At 44.2% G+C, this 25,109-nt stretch overlaps 1 protein-coding gene across 2 annotated transcripts in view; it reads right to left on the reverse strand.

The window, feature by feature from the left end:
- SEMA5B (semaphorin 5B) overlaps positions 1-24,150 on the reverse strand; it is a 336,474-nt gene extending 312,324 nt beyond the window's left edge. For both annotated transcript variants that reach the window (XM_024205720.3, XM_024205721.3), the window contains exon 1: positions 24,020-24,150. The gene's annotated coding sequence lies outside the window, so the exon portion shown is untranslated. The remainder of the gene's footprint in view (positions 1-24,019) is intronic.
- Between the last annotated feature and the right edge of the window lie 959 nt (positions 24,151-25,109).

Here is a 25,109-nt window from a genome sequence, read left to right on the forward strand (position 1 = left end):
TGGCCACCTGTAAAAATGTTACCTTTCCAAAAAGGAATGTTTTCTTTATTTACAACAATTCATAAAAAAACACAACACTGGGGTCACGGCATAGTGTTAGGTTGATGCCTCTTTGCTAGACTCATATCAAAAACGGCGAGTTGATTGCTGACACCGTTCTGCTTGACATTGTCTAAAACAAGGGACAGTCCTCATGTGATCAAGAAATGGGCTCAAAATTTGGATCCAGATCTCTCTTGCTCCAAAATACAGTCTTTCGGACCTGGTGTTTTGGTTTGACCCATTATAAAGATAAAGGGCCAGTTGGAATAACAATACTTAGCACTAACCATCCATAAATCTCAAAGATTTAACAAAGCTGGGTAAGTATCATTGACTCAGTTTCTCCATCTGTAAACTGGGGTTAGAGAGGCTAAGTAATTTTCCCAAGGTCATTAAGTGAGCAAGTGGCGGAGCTGGCTATAAAAACCCTGGATCATTTGCGTCCCATTCTGGGATGGTTAGATTCACTACAACATGTCCTCCAATATTCAGAACTAGCTCTGGGTTTAGATTTTGAATACTTCTAAAGATCACAGGTACCCAGATGCAGGGGTTTGGCTCAGGGTCCCGATTTCCATTCTTATTCTGTATGCTATGGAAAATGCACATTGCTGGCCTGATCCTGGAAGGTGCTGGGAGCTTGAGAGCCCTCGCAGAATCAGGATTCGGTCAGAAAGATGTAGATCTACAGGATGGAATTCAGAGCAGCACAAACTATTAGTGAGCTAGAAGGACCAATTTATAAAAATAAAACGCCTGACGGGGTAATGAGAGAACCATCTACAAATATTTGAAGGGTACAAAAATACAAAAAGGGGAAAGAATTATAAAGGGTGGCCAAAGAGCTGTAACAAGAAGTGATGGGAACAAATTAAGAAAAAGAAAGTTTAGGCTGAATGTCCAACGAAGCTCACTAACGGCGAGATCTGCTAGACTGCTGAATAATCTCCCAAGGGACCTGATAGAAGCTCAATCATTTAAAACTAACAGTAGAAAATGCACCGTAGGGAACAATCCTGCCTTAGCGGGGGGATGAATTGCATGGCTGAACAGCTCAGAGTCTTACCAATTATTTTATGATTCTCTGATAATCCTTTTTGGGACTGAAAGGTCAAACATACTCCACACAGCTCAGTCTGCACACCAAGAGAGGAAAGCAGAAATTCTCCCTGTGCTGTATGTTACATTGACGTTCCTCAGGGTTTCAGAGTGAAACCCTTTCCCAGCGAAGTAGTTACATCACAGAAAGCCCACTCTCCAAATGGGGGTGTCGTTTTAGCCAGAATTGCAATTTACATGGAGCAATTTGGGAGCTTTCTTTCGACTTCACCATAAACACTTTCCCCTACATTTGAGTTTGCTGCAAAACTGTCTAGACGAGGAAAACAGGTTGTGATGAAAAACACGTTAGTTAACATGTTTTTAAAATCAGTAGTGTATATATGGTTTAACGCCTGTGAAAATGTGTTAGCTGGTTGTGGTCGAGCCCACGGGTTAAACTCTGTTTACACTGATGTTTTAAAATATGGTAGTTAACACATTTTTTAAACAAGACCTATTTTCCTAGTCTAAACATGGCCTAAGTGGGTCCCACTACATATGAAAATCTGCAAGGCACACAAAAAAAAAATTATCAGATGTTTGCCGAGTGAACGACTAATAATAATCCCCTTCCCACCCTCAGTAAAACAGGCAGATCTACAGAGGGCTAAATGACAAAGACTATGTTCAAGCGGCACGAAGGGATATATCCTCAATTTCACAGGCAGGGCTTTAGCTCCCATCGGGGGGACAACCAGAATTTTCTTAAGGAGGGTGCCCACCGCTCTCCCTCCACTGACCTGCACCCAGCCGGACCCACTTCCCCCTCCCTGCTGCCCCACACCCAGCAGCGAGCTCTTCCCTTACTGCTCCCCCATACCCACTCCTGAGGTCTCTCACACAGCCTCCGCACCTAGACCCAGGGTCTTCTCCCCATACCTAGCTCCACACACATTCCCCTCCTGTTGCCCCACACTCAGCTCCGAGCTCTCCCCACCTAACCTGGAGAGAGGCGGTTAGGCTGAAGAGCACCTTCCCCACCAGGGGCCGGGCAGTGCTGGGTTCCTCAGACCCCATCCTAGCTCTCCTTCTCTGCTTCCCCTGGAAGCACCAAACACCTGGCTCTACTCCTCCCACCCTCCTGCGGGCCAGGGTCTCCCAATGCCCATGGCCACCGGAAGGGGTGCAAAAGTGGCATTGCAACTTGGCACAGGGGGTCACAACGCCACTCAAATTTGGCCTGGTCAGGGGCCAAGGAGGTGGGGGGGGGAGGACAGGGCTACCCCTCCTCCCCTTCTTGTACCTCTGGCCTCCATTAGCATAAAGCTGAAAACAGGTCATTGAAAGCCTGAGGAGTTCACAATGCCTGCACGGTTAGGCAGACCGGGAGACTTCTGGTTAGGCACAGAACCAATGTGACACGGGCGGTGGCACAGTGGGCTTCCTGCCTTGACAATGGGACCCAAACCAGGACCACAAGTAGGGTTCAGTGGCTAGTTCAGTCCGCAAGCCCACTCAGCTCTCAGCCTCTCTCTTCAGCCAGCCAACAAGGGCAAAAACACACTGCCGCAGCGAATGAAGTGAGGAAGCAGGCAAGCACAGCGCTGCCTAGGGGCCTGACACCCTATTTGCTGCTCTCCCTAAAGCACATCCTGCCAGTGAGGCGGGAGGTAGCCAGGGTGGATATAATAAAAAAAAAAAAAAAAACACAAATCAATAATGAAAAAAAAGAAAAATCGGATTTTTTTGATAAAATGCTTTTTGAGGAAAAAACCTACCTAAAAATCGTTTTAATTAAGATACATTATAGCTCAAAGATATCATGGAATAGGGATTATAAATTCTAATTCTATAGTATGAGACAATATAGTCATGTAATGTTTAAGAAAAGTTTTTTAAATGAATTCCAATAGTTCATGGATTAGGGACCCAATCTTATGGGATTCCACAGGCTTCTGTATAGATTATTTAGGTTTATCTTTCTATCTACCCAATGGGACTCAGTGCTCAGTCTAGATGATACCATCAGAGATGCTTAGTTTTGCAGTTCTTAAACTGTGGATTTGTGTCTCCAGAGGTAACATGCTTGTTAACAGTAAAAATGTTTTTAAATAAATAATATAGAGAGGTGAGAAATAACAGACATCAACTCTATTGTCCCTCTGCAAATTTGTGTACAGAGTCAATCCCTTATCTCTCTCTAAAAGTGCAAAGTTTCAAAAAGTTCAATGAATAGAAGATTGTTGGGGGCGGAATAGATCTGGACAAGGAGAAGAAGTCTGGAGATAAATGTGAGAAGCGAGGAACATATGCTTGTTTTGTTAAAATATTATATGTTTGCTGTTGAGGGAAAAAAATCCAGAATACTTAACGTTGTTGTTTTACTTAAATAAAACAATTTAAATGTCTGTCTGGTGATGTTCTCCTCCTAATACAACATGGCAAGAAAATCCTCCAAATATTAATGATTAACCTGTTGAACTGGAGATAGTTCACCACCCAATGACTTCAGAAATATCTGCTTAAATTACCTTTGATAAATGAAATAACCAAACAATCATTCATTTTCTGATATAGCTGTAAAACTAATCTGAAAAGTTTTCAAAATAAATCACTGTTTAAAAATGTAGAGTGTGTACCTTCTAAAAATGAAACCCACATCTATCTCCAAGTTGTGAAGAATATGTATTAAGGTTATAAAACCAACAAGAATGCACTTTTATGTAGAAAATGATGATTAAATCAAGTCTTCCTGACTAGGGATTTAAATCAAATCCACCCTGGAGGTAGCACCTTAGGCCCTAAACCAGACACATGCATCAGGCAGAGCAGGAAGGAGAATGCCTCAGTGCTGGAGAACATCAGCTCCCGGATGGGACAGACAGGGGCAAGCAGCAGCGAGCATTGCTGCAGGAAAGGAGAGAGAATCCTGCCCAGCAGGTGCTTCCCCTATCAGCAGCCAGGACGGGAGACCGGAGCTTGCCTGCTTCCAGCAGTGCGGATGGAAGGGAAAGAGCATGAGGCAGTGAGGAACGGCGCCCATTTCCAGCCCACAGGAGAAAGCACGTCCAAATAATTTAGCAGCCCGCAGAAGAAATAGCTTGATAGAGTTTGTTCAGTTTTTGCTGTGTGTCTCTGTGAGAGAGAGAGAGAGAGAAACAAGGGAGCTCCTCTCTTCCCCACCCAGCAGAATCCAAACCCATCACCCACACAGGAAACCCAGCATGCCACCACCTCCACAGTTTCTAGATACTGTGAACAATGAGCTACCTGTTGACTCTCCTGCCTGTTCTCCCCTCTGGAAAAGCGAGGCCCAGCCATTTTGCCAAAGGAAAGCTCCCCATCAGAGGCAGTAGCATTATGATTCTCCCCCAAGGCTGCTACCAGTAGAGGGCAAAACACCATAGATTTTTCTTTCTTGAGCATGTGTAACATTCCATTCCGCAGCGGACAAGCACGCAGCTCTACTACAATCAGAGGCCACGCAATGGGTGAGGCATAAAAATCCTAGCACATTATAGATTTTTTCACACCACCGAGACCCCATAAATCTGTCCAAGGCATTAAATAAACAAATTTGCATATTTTCAACCTTAACCAAAGTTTAGCACAGCCAAGTGAAACGCTCAAATGCAGGTGGACAGCATATAAAGCAATACATCCATCCCCCGGAGTAAGGCACCCGGCCCTTACCGACGTGTGCTCCAGCTGTATTGCAGCAGATGTGCAGTTCTCACTTGGCTACATAAATAAATACATACATACCTAAATAATGGTTTGGGTGGAATCGCTCGCTTAAAGCTACAACATGCTACTGGCCCCAGATTTTAGTTGTACAACATCTGTATAGCCACCTTCCGGCAAAAAAACCCCACTCGATTACTACATCAGATGTGGTTAGCTATGAAAATCAATGTAAATTCACACACAACAGACCATATTAAATGAAAATGAAACTGTAAGCTGGTTGTCCCAGAAAAAGTACCTGTCATTTTGAAATACAAGGCAGTGTTCTCCAGTATTGCACCTATGCATCGCGTGGAAGGAGGAAAAAGGATGTTACAATAGGATTTGATTAAGAGCCTGATGCAGAGCCCTTTGGACTCCTGGAAAGATGCCTCCTCCCACTGACTGCAAAGGGCTCAGGATCAGGCCCATAACAAGGAGCCCTTAGGTAATTCAGAGATGTTAAAGTCATTAGGACCATCTAGTCTGGGATAACACAGGCATAGTTCTGTTCCTGGGGAAGAGGACGACTTGCCTCTGGTATTTTAAAGTCCACATCAAAGCTAGGGCCGACTAACAAAGTTCATGGAAACTTTAAAGCCAGTTGGACCTTTGCAGTGAGCACTTGCAGAGCCGTGAATGGGAAACATCCTCATGGCCGCCCACTTCAAAGTCAAGTGAGATGGGGGATCATGGGAACATGGAGCCACTGAAAAGAGAGGCTTGGCAACACTTTTATAATCTTTTCGGCCTGAAAAGAGGCTCAACAAGCAAGAAGGCTAGCATATGAGACTTAATACACTAGACTAGAGAGCTCTCACTTTCATTCTGATCACCAAAGGGTCGAGGATCATGGCCAACAGAGTCAGCAGCTTGTTTCCAGTTCACAAACTACGTATGCAAGCTGGATTCCCACTCTCAGAAAGGAAGAGCTGAAGGGAAATAATTCAAGTTATCACACCCTCGGGGGCTTTGTTTGTTTTGTTTTTTTAAGTTGGCACAGGTCACTAGATCCAAAGCCAATATTAGAAGCATAGAATTTGTCTAGTGACTCACTCCTTGTTACCAGAACCACAGGTGTGGAGGAGTCTAAGAACGGGGAACGCAAGCTTCTCCCACCAAAGAAAATAAGGATGGCTAATGCCAGTTGTCCTGCAAGTAATTTGGGGCAATGACGTGAACGGAGTTACAAGCAGCAAGACTTGGTGCAAATCTGGGGGCGCTGTAAGTATATCTTCGGTGATATGGATTTCAGAGATGGCACAGCCAGAATTAACTAAATCATCTTTTTATCTTTTTTAATAGCACACATCTGTCCTTTCTGTTGTTTTGATTTAAAAAAGGGTCATTCCAAAAGGAAATCACCCAACAGGAGCTGCACATCACACTCTGGTTTTGTTTTGTTTTTTGTTTTTTTAATTTTTTTAACTGCATACAACTCGTACATAGAGGCAGGAAGCATTTTTAAATACATGGAACTTTTCTGGTTCAAAGCACTTCACAAACAATCTCTGATTAATCCTCACAACATTATTATTCCAACTGGGCAGATGGGGGAGCTGAGACAGAGTTTAAGTTGTTTGTCCAAGTCAACTGACAGAGTAGCTGGTAGACATGGGTTTAAAAGTCAGACTTCCTGGGCTCTGTACCATCAGAGAGCTCCATTCTCCCTCTTTCCTGACTGTTGTTAACATGCTGCAAATCTTGCAATAGCTATAAAGGATACTTGACTGATACCTCTAGACTCCAAGCAGAACTCATAATAATACAATACTTCTACTTTACATTTCTTTAGTATATCTGAGGCCAAGTTCTCATAGTGCTTCACAAATCCTAGTGATGTAAGCCTCACAACACTTCTGTCAGGCAGGTATTGTTTATTGTACTGTGGGGGAAACTGAGGCACTGAAGGGTTAAGTCACTTGCTCATGATCACACAGCAAGCCTGAAGAAGAGCCAGGGCCAGATGCAGAATCCAGGTCTAAGTCTCCTGATTCCTAGTCCCGTGCTTGACAGATGAGCCTATCCTTCCTCCTCCTCCAGTATGCTAACAGATCTATATGAAAAAAGAACAGGAGTACTTGTGGCACCTTAGAGACTAACAAATTTATTAGAGCATAAGGTGCCACAAGTACTCCTGTTCTTTTTGCGGATACAGACTAACACGGCTGCTACTCTGAGATCTATATGAAGTTACCTTGTAGTGTAATTGCCAGATGTTGTGTTCTCCAGGCAGATATATTTTCCACATGTGGGATGACGATATAATATTACAGTAAAAGATGATCTTAATCAACCTCTTCAAAGCTCCGTGCACAAACAAATCTGGAGGAATTAAATGACTGTTCACATGGGGATAAATTATTTTGTTTTTCTAAACCATCTCTTGGCCATGTCCAGTTTAACAAGTACAGCATTTAGCCTTTTTAGCATCGTTAGTAAAAGTTGCCAACAAGCTCAATAAAGCAACATTTGAATCAGTCTCCCCTAACTCTAAAATCAATTCCACCCATCACAGAGCAGTAAAAGCTAGAGCTGCAAACATATCGTATGGCTCCTAGTGCTCTTGTACATAAACACACATCAGGCCCTTAGTGGTACTGTAGTCCTGCTAAAACAATTTCCATTAAATGCCTCAAACAGCTAAGAGATTTTTATCTGAAGGCAAACAGAAAGCATTTAAAAAACATGAAGCACTTGGATTTTTGAACTTATTACAATAGCATCTAGAGAGGCCCCGACTGAGAACAGGGCCCATTTTGTGCTGTATATACATATAGTTTCTTTCCCTAAAATACTTTGTGATTTCAATAGACAAGACAAAGGAAGTATTCATATCCCTATTTTACCGAGGGAGGGAGGGCATTGAGGCAGAGAGAAAAGGCTAGATTCTCCATTCCATCTGTCCTCCCCTGGGAGCTGGTTACAACGCCCTGATCCTGCGCCATCCTGACTCCAGCATAAGTTAGAGCAGGGGTAGGCAACCTATGGCACGCGTGCCGAAGGCGACACACAAGCTGATTTTCAGTGGCACTCACCCTGCCCAGGTCCTGGACACCGGTCCGGGGGGCTCTGCATTTTAATTTAATTTTAAATGAAGCTTCTTAAACATTTTAAAAACCTTATTTACTTTACATACAACAATAGTTTAGTTATATATTATAGACTTATAGAACTGTCTAAAAACATTAAAATGTACTACTGGCACGCGAAACCTTAAATTAGAGTGAATAAATGAAGACTCGGCACACCACTTCTGAAAGATTGCCAACCCCTGAGTTAGAGCCATCGAGGAGCAGCTCTAATTTATGCCACTGGAGTAAGCATGTCAGAGAAGTAGCGCAGCTCCATAAAGTGCAGCCACAACCGATAGCTAATGAAGATATTTTTGTTTAAACAAAACTCTTTGCTCCTTTACAGTCCATCGTCTGGCTGGGCTCAGCCAGAGCGAACAGCTCCAAGAGGAAAAGAAACAAGGACTGTAAGAGCAGGGTAAGTCCTGCTGTCTGAGTGTGGATGGTCTCTTGGATCCTGAGCAGGAATGGGTGTTTGGGAATCAAACCTGACCTACGACAAAGAGGATTCAAGGAGCTGTTGTATCTAAATCGTGGTATCTGACAGACTCTTGTCTGTGGCATCTTTTAGCGCAAGTGCTGTACAGTAACTCCTCACTTTACGTTGTAGTTCTGTTCCTGAAAAATGCGACTTTAAGTGAAACGATGTTAAGCGAATCCAATTTCCCCATAAAATTTAATGTAAATGTGGGGGTTAGGTTCCAGGGAAATTTTTTTTTGCCGTACAGTACAGTACTATAGTTGGGAGGTGCCCCCGCCTTACCCCACACAGGCACAGCCCACTGGCACTGGAGACAATGAGGCCGGCAAGGAGGCTGAAGGTGCTGTAAGCTAGGAGAAGCATGTTGCGCAGCGGCAGCTTCCCCTACTCTGCAAGCACCAGGGGTGGGGGGCTCAACCCTCGGACCGCCCACTCCACCCTTTCCCCCAAGCCCCCACCCTTAACCCTCCTCTTCTTCCCTCCCTCCTCCCCCTTTACTCCGCACGCCGCGTCCTCGCTCCTCCCCCCTCCCTCCCGCCCGCAGCAATCAGCTGGTTTGCAGCATTCAGGGGGCAGGAGGGAGGGGGGAGGAGCTAGGACTCGGCGCGCAGCCTCCCCCCTCCCTCCCGCCCGCGGCAATCAGCTGGTTTGTGGTGTTCGGGAGGCAAGGAAGGGAGGGGGAGCCTGCGCGCCGAGTCCTCGCTCCTCCCTCCTGAACGCCACAAGCCAGCTGATTGCTGTGGGCAGGAGGCGGGGGAAGGCGCTGATCCGTGGGGTCTGCCGGCGGGCGGGAGGTGCTGGGGGGTGGGGGTGTAGGGGAGCTGATGGGGGGCTGCCAGCTTTGGACAAAGCAGGCAGCCAAACAACGTTATAGCGAAGCATTGCACAACTTTAAATGGCGCATGTTCTGTAATTGAGCAAGGACGTAAGATCGAAACAACGAGAGGACGTTAAGTGGGGAGTTACTGTATATACATACCACCAAAAGGCAGCTGTGGCTGCAGTGGAGGGTGACAGACATAGGATATGCTGCACCATAGTGGCAAAGGAGAGTAACTCCAGAGTAAGTTCCTCCTTCCCATTAGAAGTACCACAGGATCTTTACTCTGCACACAGAGTGGACCACTCCGCAGTTTAAAGTTTTTATCCCTTAGACAGACAGGCATGCATTCAACTATATTGAACTATGGCTACTGCAAACACCATTGCCACTTAGACCAGCTACTGAGCTCAGGAACTGAGCTGTTTCTCCTTCACTACCCTGCTTCCTTAGCCTGAAGCAGGGCGCATGCCTTCAGGCAACGTGAGCAGCTGGGGCAGAGACCTGGAGAATGGGCAGTTGGAAACCTAGGTTCCCCTCTCAACTCTGCTGCTGACTCACTGGGTCACCCTGCACCAGTCCTAGGCAGCCAGATTTTCAGAACTGGCCATTGATTTTGGGTGCCCAACTTCAGCTACTGGGCCTGATTCTCACAGACACCAAGTACCCACAGCTCTCAGCAATTTCAACTGGAGTCATACGGTATCAGCATCTCTGACAACTGGGCCCTCGTTGTCCAAACTGGGCATCCAAAATCCCTTCTGAAAATACTGAGCCAGGTCCTCTGCTGGTGTAACTGAGCGCAGCTCCATTGATTTCAGCGGAATAGGGACTCAATGGAGCTGAGGATCTAGCCTGTACAATGGGAATAGTAATATCCATCCAGATGGGCAAAGCATTTCCGATCCTCCAATTAAAAGGTACAGTATTGTAGGTACTAATAGGATTTATTATTAAACTGCAAAAATGCTGCTGTCCTCTGTGAGTGCATATCGTACACTTCTCTGTTGCACAGACCTGAAGCAGACACAGGGGGAAAGGGATGCTGCAATAATCAACTCCAGCCCTTCTGATCTGTTTGTTCTACAAATGAAAGGAATATTTGCTCAGGAAGCAGGTTTACAGAAGATGAAGAGTGTCTAAGAACAAATGTGATTTAATTATGGGTAGATGCAAGGAACATTCTACACATTAAGTAGATTAATTTATGTTCACTGAAAACAGGCAAATTTACTGCACAAGACTGGTACTTGGCTAATAATTTTCTGTGAGGGAAAGAGAAGGCAATGAAAAACTTAGAGTAGCTGTATTTGTTTGTAGAAAATGTATTTAAAGGTGATTTGCAATTCTTTTTTTAAATAACTAAATATATTTTTGTATAGTACAACTTTATTTTTACAGCATCTTTCATATAAACTGTACCCCAAGAGGCTTTACAGAGTTAACGAATAAAGTTACAGAATTAAACAAGAGAGAAATCAAGAATTTTAAGTAAGGACAAGATCTGTTTTTATCACAGATTTGGCATGTGACAGAGAGCAGATGAAGTGAGGGGGTAGAGAAAATTTCCATATAGCACAATCCAGAAAGGGTTCTTGCACCAAGAGTGGAAGGGACAGAGAGCTGGCCATTCCTAGCCGAGTGCTTTGATTATATGTTTACTTGTAGCATATTATTCAGTCACTACATGACTGTGTGCTGTAGAGAGTTCCAGACAGGGTGGAATTGTTGGTGAACAAGGAGACAAAGCTGAAACTCAAGCTTTGTGGAAGTCTGTTTCATTGGGTCAGTAGCTGTATCTGTTTTCCTCAATAAAAACCTCCTATTCAAGACAGACTGTATGATTCGATCGAACAGGACAAGTGTTAAAATGAGTAGGAAAGTAGAGACAACAACCAAGCAGGGCTTTAAAAACCAAGGGCAATTTTGAATTGGATCCTTGGAGTGTGGCACTCAAGTACACGTGTTCTAAAACATATCCTATCACCACTTAACCCAGGGCAGTTTACATCTCAGTTTTCAGCCTTGTGGGGCATCACCAGCCATGGCTTCCAAACTTCTCCAACAGGAGAGCGATGGGAAGGTAATTTTTCAGAGATGGCAATTTGATGGCACTGTGAATAGTGGGACCAAACCTAAAGAACAAGTTTGAAATTTATTTTGTTATTGTAAGCATCCCTAAGGCACGTATCAGCATAATATTAGAGCTCACTTTACAGAGCAAAAATATTTCCCTACCATCAGGAGCAAATATCTCAAGGCCTCAGCACACCAACAAGCAGAATTAGCCAGATTTCTGAGGTGCGTGTCAGAAAGTCTCTTTAAAGACGAGTACTGGAATCAGAAACGCTTGTCCTCTAATCCTGACCTTGACACTTCCTCCTTCTATGACCATGGACAAGTCACTTAATTTCTCTGTGCCTCCGTTTCCCCATCTGTAAAATGAGGTTTCCTTTGCTGGAGTTTGTAAAGTGCTACATAATGGCTATGATGTTTTAGTGTGGTAAGGGCACTATGCAGAAATCATATTGCAGGTATTGACCGATTCTTTCTGTATCTTCTTCTTGCTCTTTTAAATCTTTTGCTAAACATAGCAGGGTGAGGGTTTTTTCCTTAAAGTTGCTTTCGCTCTCTCGTCTCTGCACTCCCTTCCCCCTCTCCACCACACAGAAGTTGTGTCTGATTCCAATGTCCTTTATGAACAAACGATTTACTGGAGTGCTAGCACATTTCAATATCCTGGTACTGCTTGGTTTCATACCAGTCAAGGAGTTTGGAAAAGTCCTTCCTGACCGCAAATATGGTGATCAGTTAGACCCTGAGCATGTAGCCAAGACCCACCAGCCAGATACCTGGACAAAAATTCTCTGTAGTAACTCTGAGCCCTCCCCATCTAGTGTCCCAGTTTGCTTTCCAACCAGCTGTGATGTTTGTGGGTATGTAGAAGATTCCATTTTTCCAGAGATGCCCAGGCTTTAGCCTGCAGGTGACAGATTCTAGAGAAACATTTTTAAAAGCCTTGATAAAGGGTAAAATGCAGCTAAATCTGTAGGGAAGAAAACAATGCAGAAATAGGGATGGCTACAGCTGCTCCCTTTTAGGTCCATTTGGTGCAGTCCTCCGCCTTTTAGCAAGTTGCTAAAGCAGCATTCAGTTGGGCAAGATTTGGCCACCAACATTTTAGATTGTTGCCTGACTGTAGTCCATCATTACGTTGCTATATTGAAATCCCATTCTGAAAAGAAAAAAATGGGGGAGGACCCCAGTTTTCTGGAACCCTCCATGAAAAAAAAATATATATAGGGGCTAGCGAATATAAAATGCTTTGTTGCATATCGGAAATTAACAGCAGCTCCTTTTTATCAAATACATGCTGTTGTAGTTGAGCCAACATAGACTGTGGCCAGATTTGCAACTTTTGGTCTTATAAAAGAAACCAACATTTTCAGAAAAGATCTCCCTACACCAATCTGCTTTGAAGTGCTTCCTACAATCATGATAATCTGTTCCAGAAACTGGTCAGAACAGAAAGCAACATTTTAAAGCAGCACATGAAATACATTTCCAAAAATGCTTTCAGTTACACCTCAATAGCAAATGTGCTCATTTTGTCATCTGGGAAGGCTGGCTGTGATAAGCATGCATTCCCCCGATCTATTGCCTTTTAATCATACCTATCAACTCAATTGTAACTGAGAAACATGTTAGCTTTGCTATTTAAAACAAATTGGAGATATCTAAATTATGCCATTGCATTTTAAAAGAGACCCTTTCAGGTTAAAAATTCAGGATCAAATCCTGCCATCCTGACTCAGATAATACTGCAATTTCAAAAGCAAGGAGTGCCTAAGTAAGAACTGCACGATCTGCACACATTTAAAAGAGCCCAATTCTGTTCTCATTTAAGTCAATGGACACTTTATTATTGATTTCCACAGATGCAGGATCAGGCCCCTCATTTATGTTACAAATAACACAGTTATATCTGTAATAATTTAAGAGTTGAAACCTTATTTTCAACTCTTTGCACTGCTCATTTAGGTTTGGTTTCTGCTATCCTAACTCAGGCTGAAAAGAGCTTTACTACGCTAGTAGTACCATTGGAATCAATGGGCCGGATCCTCGGCTGATATAAATTGGGGTAGCTCCATTAAGGTCATTTAATAGTTAATTTGGTCTACTCTGTGTATGAAAGTACAACTCAACCCAAGAAAGAATGGCAGAATGTGGCTCTTGATTCCCCCCATCCCTTCCAGTTCCATCAGTCTGGCCTGCGAAACAAACAAGACCCATCCATTTCACTTCTGCTTCTAATCCATTTCAGAACTGGGTCTCATGCTTAAATGTTTGTGGTGCTTGTTCCTCTCTTTTTAAAAAGCCTGTTTCCATTGGCTTGTTCTTACACAACCTAATTTTGGAGGGCAAATTTGACCTGACAACATCCCTATATAACCCTGTAACAGATAAGCCAAAGATTTTTTTAAGGACATATTTGTGTGACACTATAGGCCAAACTGTACTTTGTTACTCTGGTCCAACCTCTAGACACCAGGTGGGTTCTTCCAGAGTAAATGAGAAAAGAATTTGGTCTGTAAAGTGTTCATGGATCTCCAAGTCCTTTGAGAGCTCTGTAAAAGGTAAGAGTACCATGCTGCCAGAAAACAAGACGTTTTTATTACGTGATATCATCTTCCTGAACTTAACACAAAGACTGTGTTACTTAAAAGAAGGTCCTAATCCGTGGGCATAGCAGTTATCACAGTTTATGCCAATCCAACCCAACCAACCTAACCTGGTATCAGATTCATAAGTTTGCTTGATCCTGTAAAATCTCATTCACTAGTAGTCTCATTGAAATGAATAAGACTTCATGCATAAGGACAGACCACTCACATGAGTCAGTTTTTGCACGAACATGCCTTATGTTTCCAACGGCAGCATGACTCATGCTAGCTAGACATTGAGACTCAATCCTCATCTTACACTTTTGTTTAAAATGTCTTCTCCTGAGTGTGCATTTGAGTACTCTTCAGTAAGAGCGTGTGTTTCCATGGCTGGGAACAGATGCTCACAAACTTCCCCACGTCAAGCTCTGCTGATACAACCCAGTCCTGATATACAACATTTTCCGCTAGCCCAGTCCATCCCATCCTGTAACAGAAGGTGGTTTCCCAGAGATACTCCAGCTCTTCCCCAAGCAAATACCTCTGCATCTTAGTCCAGACCTGCTGTTCCATTCTTAGACCTCCCGCGCCAATAAGCCTCAATCTTGATTTACAACTTCATTGTTGTACTAATCCTTACCTTGCCCCTCAGCTCTGCTAAAGCACCTCAGTCTTGACCTGCAGCTCTTTGGTATCAGTCCTCCCCACCTCCTACAGATCTGCCACTACACCTCAGTCCTGACCGCCAGCACCCTCACTGCAATTTACTGTAGGCCGGCGGTTTTCAAAACTTTATTGCACCGTGACCCCCTGCTGACAAAAGAAAAAGTTACTACACATCCCCAGGAGCAGGGACCGAAGCCTGAACCAGCCCAAGCCCTGGGGCTTAGGCATCTGCTTCAGCCCCGGGCAGTGGGGCTCAGGCATCTGCTTCAGCCCTGGCCCAGAGCAAATCTAACACCAGCACTGGTCACCCCATTAAAACGGATTCATGACCCACTTTGGGGTCCCACCCCACAGTTTGAGAACTGCTGCTGTAGGTTATTTATCAGAGCGGGGAGAAAAAGCACATTATTTCAGGAATCAGACAGTGGGTACGTCTCCACTGCAACAACAACAAAAAGACACAGCAGCGACTCTCAGAGCCTAGGTCAACTGACTCAGGTTCGCACTAGGGAGCTAAAAATGCAAACATTCCCACTTGGGCTGGAGCTCGGTCTCAGAGACCCACCCCCCTTTCTGGGTTTCAGAGCCCAAGCGGGAATGTCTTCACTGCTATTATTAGCCCATAGCACAAGCACAAGCCAGTGGGCTTTGGGTTCTGAGACTCGCTGCCACAGGGGGTATATTTGCAGTGTAGCTGTACCCAGCGAGATCTACTGATGAAAACAGCTATCTAGGTTTATTATTAATGGTAAAAACCTGCAAATCCCAATTCACATGTGGATTCCTTACTCACACAAGTAGCCCCAATAAAGTCAACACGATTGCTCACGGATATTAGTCATGTGCGCCATTTGCAGGTTCAGGCACTGGGTTTGCAATGAACAATTTTAGATTTGTCACCCCTATGCACACTGAACTAGAATAGAACAATCACTTTGTCCAGTTGTCTTTTTAAGTGATTTAGCATTTTGGATGCCTTAGCATTTGAACTTTACATAGTGATACTTGGTGGGGAAGGAAGGCATTGTAGCTTTGGCCTTCTTAAAATTAACTCACACCAGCTATTATCTGAGGAACCATCATCATCTGTGAAACTGTGTTCAAATGAAGAATCAATAAATAAATATGAAGAAGAAATTTAGGGAAAACGAAGTGCCATTAACATTGCAAGAGTATAATGAACTCATAATTCTCAAAGGCAACGCAGTGAAACCCAGCTGTATGAGGCAACCAAAGACAAGTAAGTGTACAGAGCTCATTCCAAATCTAAGTTGTTTTAATATTTCAAAGACACATTAGAGGGAACACACCACATTAGCAACACCATGATGTACAGTCCTAGACAAATACAGCAGATAGCTGGTAAATTACTCTCCTGGAAACAGTTTCTGTTGGTTAAGGGAGGACATGCTAAGTTTAATAAGATGTTATTTACTTGTTTTCATTTTAATTAAATCTTTATATATCAAGAATGATCCAGTCCCACTTCAAAATACTGGGCCCAATTCTGCACATCTTTACCTAGGTAGGCAGCTCTCTCTCAAGTAGAAATCCTATTGATTTCAATTGAATTATGTGGGTGAGTATTTGCAGGATCACGATAATTGTTTTAAAGGCACAGGACTAGGGCTCTGATTCAGGAAAGCACTGAACTGAAGCACGGACTCAATGGAACTTAAGTATATGCTTATATATGTACGTGTTTAAGTACTTTCCTGAACTGGTGCCTAGGAATCATGCGTTCTGGAGTCTTAACTCATCTCTACCAGTCACTCACTGTGTCCTTTGGCAAGTCACTTAGATTTTTGAACCATCAATGGGAGGTCAGACATCATTATTAATTATTGGTATTGCGGTAGCATCTAGGAGCCCCCGCCATGAGTCAGGATGCGACTGTGCTAGGTTCTGTACATATATATACACCCTTGACCACTTCATGCTACCAATGTATTTCTTCCCCATTCACCATCACCGCTATTTCCTGGCTACATGTAGAATACTAAATTAATTATTTTTTATTTTAGATATTTAGTTACTAAGTAATTAAATAATAGTTGAGCTGCCTTACTATGGATAAGCATATCAGGCAAATGCCAAGTCTTGTACTTTAAAAAAAAACAAAAAAAAACGCATGTGCCCTTGAGATATACAGTGGACCCTGGAAAGGTCACATTGTGGAACATTATATGGACTGACAGGACATTCATTGATTGTCCTGTATAATCCAGCTGATTAAAAAACTCTCTCTCATTATCATTTACAACAGAAAGGGAGGTGGGGTAGGAGGAGACCCTGCGATAACTTTAATAAACTTTTGAGACCTGGCCAATTCTCTTCTCCCCTCATACATACAGGATCAATTAGGTCTCCACATGCGTCAGTGTCTATTGCATCGTTCCTTCTAGCTGATCAGTCCAGAATGAGCCTCTAGCCATGACCAATGTTTCATTTTATGAGACAAATCGGCAATCTTTAGCTGAAACTGCAATCTAAACAATTTATGCCTGACCTGGAAACAGCACAGCAATTACACCTGGACAAGAGGCCATCCTTATTCAGCAACCTCCTGTCTTTCATATAGGCAAGGGGAAAAAAACAAAATAAAACAAAAATCCAGTTTCAGGTTGACCAGAAAAGAATTTGAGGGTGGAGGGGGAATTTGGGGGGGGTCAGTCCCCAAACTGAGGACTCAGATTATTCACTCAGCTCTAACTCTGTCCAATTTAGAATATATGCTATCTGAGGGACCACCTAATCGGGCTCCATTCCCACCTACCAGATCAGAGTGCTGCTGGTGCACGGTCTCGGTTTCAAGTTCATATTGTCTCTGCTTCACTCGGTCTTCAAGCATCCCAAAGTATTCCCAGACTTAGATCCCAATCCTATGCACTGATCCCAGTATGGGCAGCCCCCTGTGCTCACTCAGAACCCCTTGAAGTTACTCTCCACAAGCACCGAGATCCATTGTACAAATCCAGCTGCAGAAATGAGGACTTTGTAAAGTTCTGATACTCCTTTATTAGGAAACCTGTTATTCAATCAGTTTGTTTTCTGTCCTCCGAGTGGTTCCCTAAGACAGGTATCTACCCCTGTGCCATTAATAACTATTATGGTCATTTCATAGAACCCACTATTTGACCAATATGTTAGAACACTTTTGGTACCATATAAGCAACTTCCATTCCATTATGTTTTGAAAACATTAAGCAAAATTAAAACTACTTTTAAATTTCTGAGTACCTTGCATTATCTTTGGATTAATTATTAAAATGAAAATATTACTATTAAAATGAAGCACATGGAACATATTACATCTATCACAGCTTAAAAAAAAACCTTAAGTCTATGAATGGATGTAGTTCATTCATTGATACATGCACCACAACTCCTCCAGGGAGTTTCACAAATTCACATGATCTCTCACAGAGCCGGATTTTGCAACTGAATCTGTGTTAGATATAAAAGACATGTAACATCTCATGTAGCCAGACACAGTTCCCTCTTGGCTACACAATACACATTTTAGGAAGCATAAATTATTACAGAAAGTGGTCTGGAATAAATTACGCAGAATAAACTGACTTCAGATCCACCTGTTTCAGCACATAGCAAAATGCATTTTGCTAAAGCCACACGCTTTTGTTCTGAGTTTTTTTTGAGAATTTTTTTGAGAATAGAAAACTACTTGTGGATCACCCACTTAGGGCCAAGTCATGTGTCTTTACTCACATGAACTATAAGCTTCAGTGGAACTGCTCAAATGAGCAAGGCCGTAAGCAGCATCTATGCCGAGAGCCCGGTCGTACTAGATGCTAAGCACCTCCTACAAAATGCAGAGACACCTAGACCACCAGTAAAGGAGGGCCCATCGGCACCTTGAAAGTCCAATCATAACACACTAGTCCAAATTTTGGAAACTGTCTCAGGGATCTAAAAGCAAGATCAAGCCCTTGAAACTCAACAAAATATCTGGCAGAGACCAAATACAGTACAACAATTCTGAATTGTAAGCTGTTGCTTTCCAGCTAGTCACATGAACGGGAATGTTGCTGCACAATGGATAAACTTGAACCTTTGTAACTGGCACATTGCATTGGGAATCAATTTTTTTTGCCTCCTTCCAATAAACTAGCAAGTATATAGGCATTTAGTCAGCTGTATGACACAGGGGAGGGGGGGAATCCTTGCTCATTCTGCAAACCGCTACTTAATGAAAAACCAATCAGAAATCACACACAGTCTTATTATAAACGCTCAGTGTGGTCACAATCGATTTGGGAATTAAGCCTAGCAATCTGCATGATTGCTTGAGATCTCATTTAAAGCTCACTAAAATAAATAAAAAATACATAAGCCCTTATCCAACAAAACACTTAAGCACCTGCTTAACTTTGAGCACGTGAGCAGTCCCATTGCTGGATCAGGGCCATATTCTATAACTTGGTAACATATTTCATGCATAATTACCCCACAGATTTATACAGCTATGAAAAAAAAATCATTTAGATCATAGACACACGCTCCAGAACAATGTAACAGCTCCAACCCATCAATGTTTATACACTGGTCAGGGGAAGTTTGTTAAAAGCACAGAATAATTTATATGGTCATTGAAATTTGCAAATTTCTTTCTCCCAGTGTCTAACATAGAACCAGTCCAGCAAAGCACTGAAGCACATAGGGAGCTCTGAGCCTGTTGGCAATCCCACTGAAATCAATGGGATTTCTTACAAGCTTAAAGTTACATGGGTGTGTAAGAACTTTGCTGGTTATAGGGCTTGAACCTGGGATAGAGGGAAACAACGAGGATAGAGTACTCTACATGACAGTGAAATTATAACCAAAGTAAACCCCCCACTCTTCCACCAGTATCCATAATGTGCAAGGCACTGTCCACAGAAATAGGAAGACGTTGTCCCAGACCCAGAAAGCTGCAGAAATCTTTCCTTACTCAGGTAATACTCCCATGAAGGCTAATGAGAATTTTGATTAAAGAAAGAGAGATCCAATGCATCTATCACACACAATACGTAGCTGCCCAGAAAGAAAGAGGGGGAGCGCGGAACTACAATATATCCGTATGCCATTATGTTATCACACCTTGCTGTATAAGCCTGTTTGTTTTTTCTTAGAAGGGAAACAGATACTGGTATTTTGTTCCCACTGATGGCTAGATATTCTAGAATGCAATCTTCACAGTCATGTTAAATGTTACAGTGGGGTCAGCTGAACAGTGCCGTAACACTTTGAGATAGTCTCTTGCAGTAAATCAGAATAATGCGAGTTGGAATACTGCAAATTCACCACTGCACAGAGGGTCAGCAAAAGGTCTATGTATCTCTTAAGTAATATTTTGAGATCTTCGTGGAACTAAATTGCTGAATAGGGCACAGGGGCAAACTTTACCCTGAGAGAAGCTTTCCAATTATCTCCAACTTTATCCGTACTTGATTTTAAATAACCTCCACCTTTTATTAAAATGTATCAAACTGCTGTATTTTGTGCTTCTTCATTTGTAAAGCAAGTCTTAAGAAACATAAGAGAAATATTAAAGGCAGATTGTCAATTTAAACTTGGCCCAATTTTTTTTGTGAAAACAACTCTTTCTCAAACCCAAGATTGATACAAATCATGGAATCATTTCCAAGATGTTTTTTAAGAAATAAACATTCCTCTTCATTATTGGAAACCCAAACAGTGCAGCCTTATGAACATTGGAACGAGTTACGTGAAACTAGCTTGATTGATTTTTTTTCTTTGTCCAAATTGAGGGAAATGCAAAAATTTGGGTGTGTTTGTCACTTTAATAATCTGAAAGTCCTAGCAACAGATAAATGTGTATTTGCCAACTTATGCTTTTATACTGGTAGCGTTCTTTTAACACTGAAATATGTCACATTCAGTTTTATAGCAAAAGGTATGTAAAATCATATAAAGATTCCAACTATGTGAGTAAAGAAAAGGTTAAAAGTTTTTAATGCACTTTTTAAAAAATTTCTGTATGCCTGATCAATATATTTCCCTAGGCAGAAAATAAATGAGTTCTCCTAGGAAGCGAAGGACAGAACAAAATGTCCATTTCTCTTTCTAGTATGAAAAGTAGTGATATAAATGACCTCCAAGTAATTTTCATTAACTGCAGTCCAAACCTAGGGTTTGATCCTGCTCATTGAGATCAATGGGAGATTTGCCCTCGCCATGGACTTCAATAGGAGTAGGATAGGGCCCCTGTAGCTGGTATTTTCACAGTTGTCAGCCTTCTTAATAGGAAGAAAAGTGGCTTTGCAACCATATGGTATTATTTTTAACCCAAAACATTTCACTGGAGAAATTTAGGCATGTTACAAACCAACGTAGTCATAAGCTTGCTACTTCATGATTCAAATACTTTTCCTTTGGGGAGATCTAACAATGAGGGCTTTGATCATGTAACTTTTACTCAGGTAACTAGTTCTGATGACCGTCAGTGGAACTAATCACCTGAGTAAGGGCTGCAGGATCAAACCCAACGTTACCAGGTACTGGGTAGGAACGGCAAATGTTAATGCCCACGGCGGAAACTCAAACGCACAGTTCCAAAGAGTGGATTTCTTTGTAGTATTGTTTGATACTGCCCTCTTTTGCCCAACAACAAATCAACACCCTAGACTCCAGACAAAACTTTGCATGACATGCCGCTGTTTTCAGTAAAACATGATCATGCAAATGCTCCCATTTAACCCTGACATTGCTGCTCGGCGCTCTAAAGAGAGACTATTAATCAGGGCTATAGAGCTCCGCTGTGCAAACCTCATTTACAATCTGGCCGCAATTTGCCAGGCAAGATCCTTTTAAAATAGAAAACCCGTCAGCGATATTCTTCAGTAACATTTCCTCCCTTGCACTGAGGGCCTGTGGTCCGATCCTACTTCAATTTAAAGTGACTTATATGCATCCGAAGAAGTGGGCTGTAGCCCACGAAAGCTTATGCTCTAATAAATTTGTTAGCCTCTAAGGTGCCACAAGTACTCCTGTTCTTTTTGCGGATACAGACTAACACGGCTGCTACTCTGAAACCTGTTAAATGGGAGTAATACCTGAGTAAAGACTGCGGGAGCGGAGCCCCAGCTCGCCACGTGGAGCGAAAGGGAGGTCAGGCAAGACCAGCAGAGACCTTTTGAAATGAAGCCCTTGTTTCACCCGCATTGTCTATCAATCTTTGGGCATTTCCAAGGCACCCAGCCCCGTGCTATCTTTTTCAGGCTGAGGCTGTGTATATAAACGGATGGGGCCACCTTGCTACAAGTCACTCCCCCTGCCGATTCCCCTTTGCCCAGGGCCCCCGCTTCAAGCTTTTGTCTTCTGATTTGAACTCTCTCTAGCTTGCCCCTTTTCTCCTCTCTGGTCGCCTGAGCGCTTCCTAGGGGTCATACGAGGGCAAACGCGTTGTCAATTGCCCCAACCTAACAACAGGAGGGTGGGACAACAAACAAAGCCAAGACCCACATTCTGTATGGCAGGAGCCCCGGGACTACTTCGGGATTAACACGTCCCTGACCAGGCTGAGGACAAAAAAATTAATCTCTTTAAGGATAGAAGAAGGGAAAGGGAGAAATCGCCCCCCTCTAAAACAGCATAAGGCATAACACGCACCGCAAAGGTTCCCTACTGGAATCTGCTTTATTCATCACTCAATCCAATTTTAGAAGGGAAAAGTTTTAGTCGGAGGGTTTAGGAGAAGAAAAACATGCATGATTCAAGCAGCTGTTAAGAGAAAAAAAAGCTATTTTAAAACCCTGAGTAATCTGGTTAAATATCAGCAGGATTTTCCTTCTTGCCACCCCCTTTCTCTCTGCAGTTTTTGACTAGAGTTTTCTCCCTTGGGTACCTTATAAATCAGGCATATAGCCAAGTTAGCGCTTCTCTGTAGGAACAGTCGTTTGTTCCAGCTATGCTGTCTCCCTCCTTCTTGCCTTTATTCGCCCATCTTTTCTAATGAAAACAGCAATAACAACATTTGCCATCCGTTCAGTAAACAAACATTGAGAAGGGGGTTGGGGTGGGGGAAGAATCACAGCCCTGTTATAACTTTTTGCTTTAGTTGGTTTCTCTCCTGTTGGCAGAGCAATCGGCCCTGGGTATCAGCTTGTATATGAACCCACCCAAAGGCGCTGAGATCAAATCTACTGCAGCCTAAACAAGAGTTTGGGCAACAAAGATAATAAACAAGGGCGTGGGCATTCTTGTTTAGTACAAGCTTAAACTTCACCAGGAGCCCCCCACACACAAAACAGTTAAAGAGAGATCAGGAGCTGGGGATCTCACATGCTTGCAGGTTTTTTTTCTTAAGTGCAGGAAATAATTTAAAAACCCAAACAGAGCGAACAGTGTACAAGGAACCATACAAGTGTACTTCTCCCCAGTTACTTCCCAGCAGCGATCTAAGCCCATAAATAAGGGCCAGATTTAATAACGGAGTAATGTGGACTTGACAACCCCTTTAAAATATCCTCACACTCCCCCCCTCCCTTTGTTTGTTTTCTTTAAGGAAACTAACACTGTCTGGGCACTCATGCTGCCAGCCAGCACCCCGTGGCAGGTGGGAACTGCCGGAAAATACACATCTGCAACTTTTGGTGGGTGGGTGTGTATGCGTTGGCTCGGCAAAGATTTGTTTTAGGTCCCCCCCCCCGCCCCCACCACCTAAATTTCCAACAATACATGAAACCAAGGAGCCATACAAGGCTCTCTGGTTCCCTCTCCCCCTCCGCTTTTGATCTTCATCAGGACGTGAGCTGAACGTTAATGGGCCACCCCTACCACAAAGACAAATTACCATCTGGGGGGAAAAAATCATTCATCCCCTTTTCCTCCAAGGTACCGCACCCCCCCACACACACACACCCCACACACACACACCCCTCCTGCTCTGTGCAGCCCCGGTGAGTGGATTTAGGGGGAGAAAAAATAAATCACTTCCACAGCCGCCTCTCCTAGTTCATTTCCTCTCCGGCGCTCCGGATCACCAACTGCAAACCCCCACCCAGCTCTACAGCCCCCGGTGGGGAAGGAGGTGTGAAAACCCGGACACACACACACACACCCCCGGTACAATGCAGCTCCCCAGCACCTCGCCTCCCCTTCCCCGTGGCGCCGCGAATCGCCTCCCACCGATCCCTGTTGCTGCGGCAGCCGGAGCCAGAAGGAGGTGAAGCTACACAATAGGTTCTCTCCAAAGACCCCCCCGGGTTTGCGCCGGCTTCGCCATCCTTTCTCCTAGGCGCGGCTCCCCCCCTCTCCCATGTACCCCCCCTCCACACGCACTGAAGTTGCTAAAGTTTGCAACTATACCCACACCCACACCCATACACACCCCTCTCCTTTCTCACTTAAAATAGACAGCGCCGGGGCAAGGAAAGGGGAGATAACCCCCCCCCCCCACACGCGCACACACACACACACACACACACACACACACACACAGGCTCTGACTTACTACTTGGGGAGGGGGGGGGCAGTAACTCACTTGCACATCTTGCGCTGGATCCGCTCAGACAAGTCCACCGCGTCTCAGCCACCCTGGTCTCCCACGCGCGAGGCTCCCGGCAAGATCCCGGGGGTCGGCGGCGAGTGCCCGGGACTGAAGTCGCCCCCGTCCCCGTCCCCGTCCCTCCTCTCGCTGCCTTCCAGCCCAGAGCAGCCCGGCAGCTCCTACCAGGAGCGCTTCCACTCTTCCCATCAGGGAGAGGGGGGCGGGAGGAGGAGGGAGGGGGGAGCCAGGGGGCTGGCAGCCCCACTCACACTGATGTCAACTAATATATTCAAAGTTCAACAGGGCATTTATTGACACGCCGCTCCCTCTCCTCCTTCCAGCGCGCACACCGCCCGGCTCGATGCGCTGCTCCCGCTCCGCCTTAGCGGCTCCCGGTGCAGCCAGCGCCTCCCTCCGTCACCACCCTCCGGGAGCCCGGGCTCCCGTGCAGCTGAAAAAGCTTGCCCGCGAGACCCACGTTAGCCGTTTGCACGGGGGGCTCGCTCGCCTCGCTAATGAAGCCGTGGCAATGTTTGTCCTTGCCTGCTCCGTCAGGCACAATGCCTGCCTTGTGTGCGTTTGCTGAGGAACTGTTTCTCACGGGCTTACCAACTGCATAGCTGGGTCTTTTCGCGTGCAAGCCGTTTGCCAGCCTGCTCGGCGCAGGAGTGAATAGCCGAGGGCATACTGCAAGCCCCCGGCTAGGAATGTTTGCATTTAACCCTTGAGGCGCGCAGCAACATTTGCTGCCTGGGGAGGAGGTGGAGCAGGCGGGTGCTGTTTGGTTGCAGAGGTTTTTTGGAAGCAAACGAAAGTGAGAAGTTTAAACTTCGGCCCTGGGAAATTTTCAGAGCAAAGCGCGTTAAGATGCAAAGGAAATGCATACAGGCAACTCACTCCCTCTCTCTTCTGAGTGGAGTTTCCACGACTGCACCGAGCAAAGGAGTTCAGTTTGGAGGGAAACCTGAAAACACCCCCCCCCCCCCCCCCGGGCAGTAAGGGACTCATCTGTCAGGTCAGCTTTGGACCAACATTTTGGGCTCTAGAGCCATGGATCAGCCTTTTAAAGTTCCTACAAAATCTA

This window comes from Terrapene carolina, unplaced genomic scaffold, assembly GCF_002925995.2.
Source record: "Terrapene carolina triunguis isolate 2854851 unplaced genomic scaffold, T_m_triunguis-2.0 Scaffold62, whole genome shotgun sequence".
In the NCBI taxonomy this organism is placed as follows: Eukaryota; Metazoa; Chordata; order Testudines; family Emydidae; genus Terrapene; species Terrapene triunguis.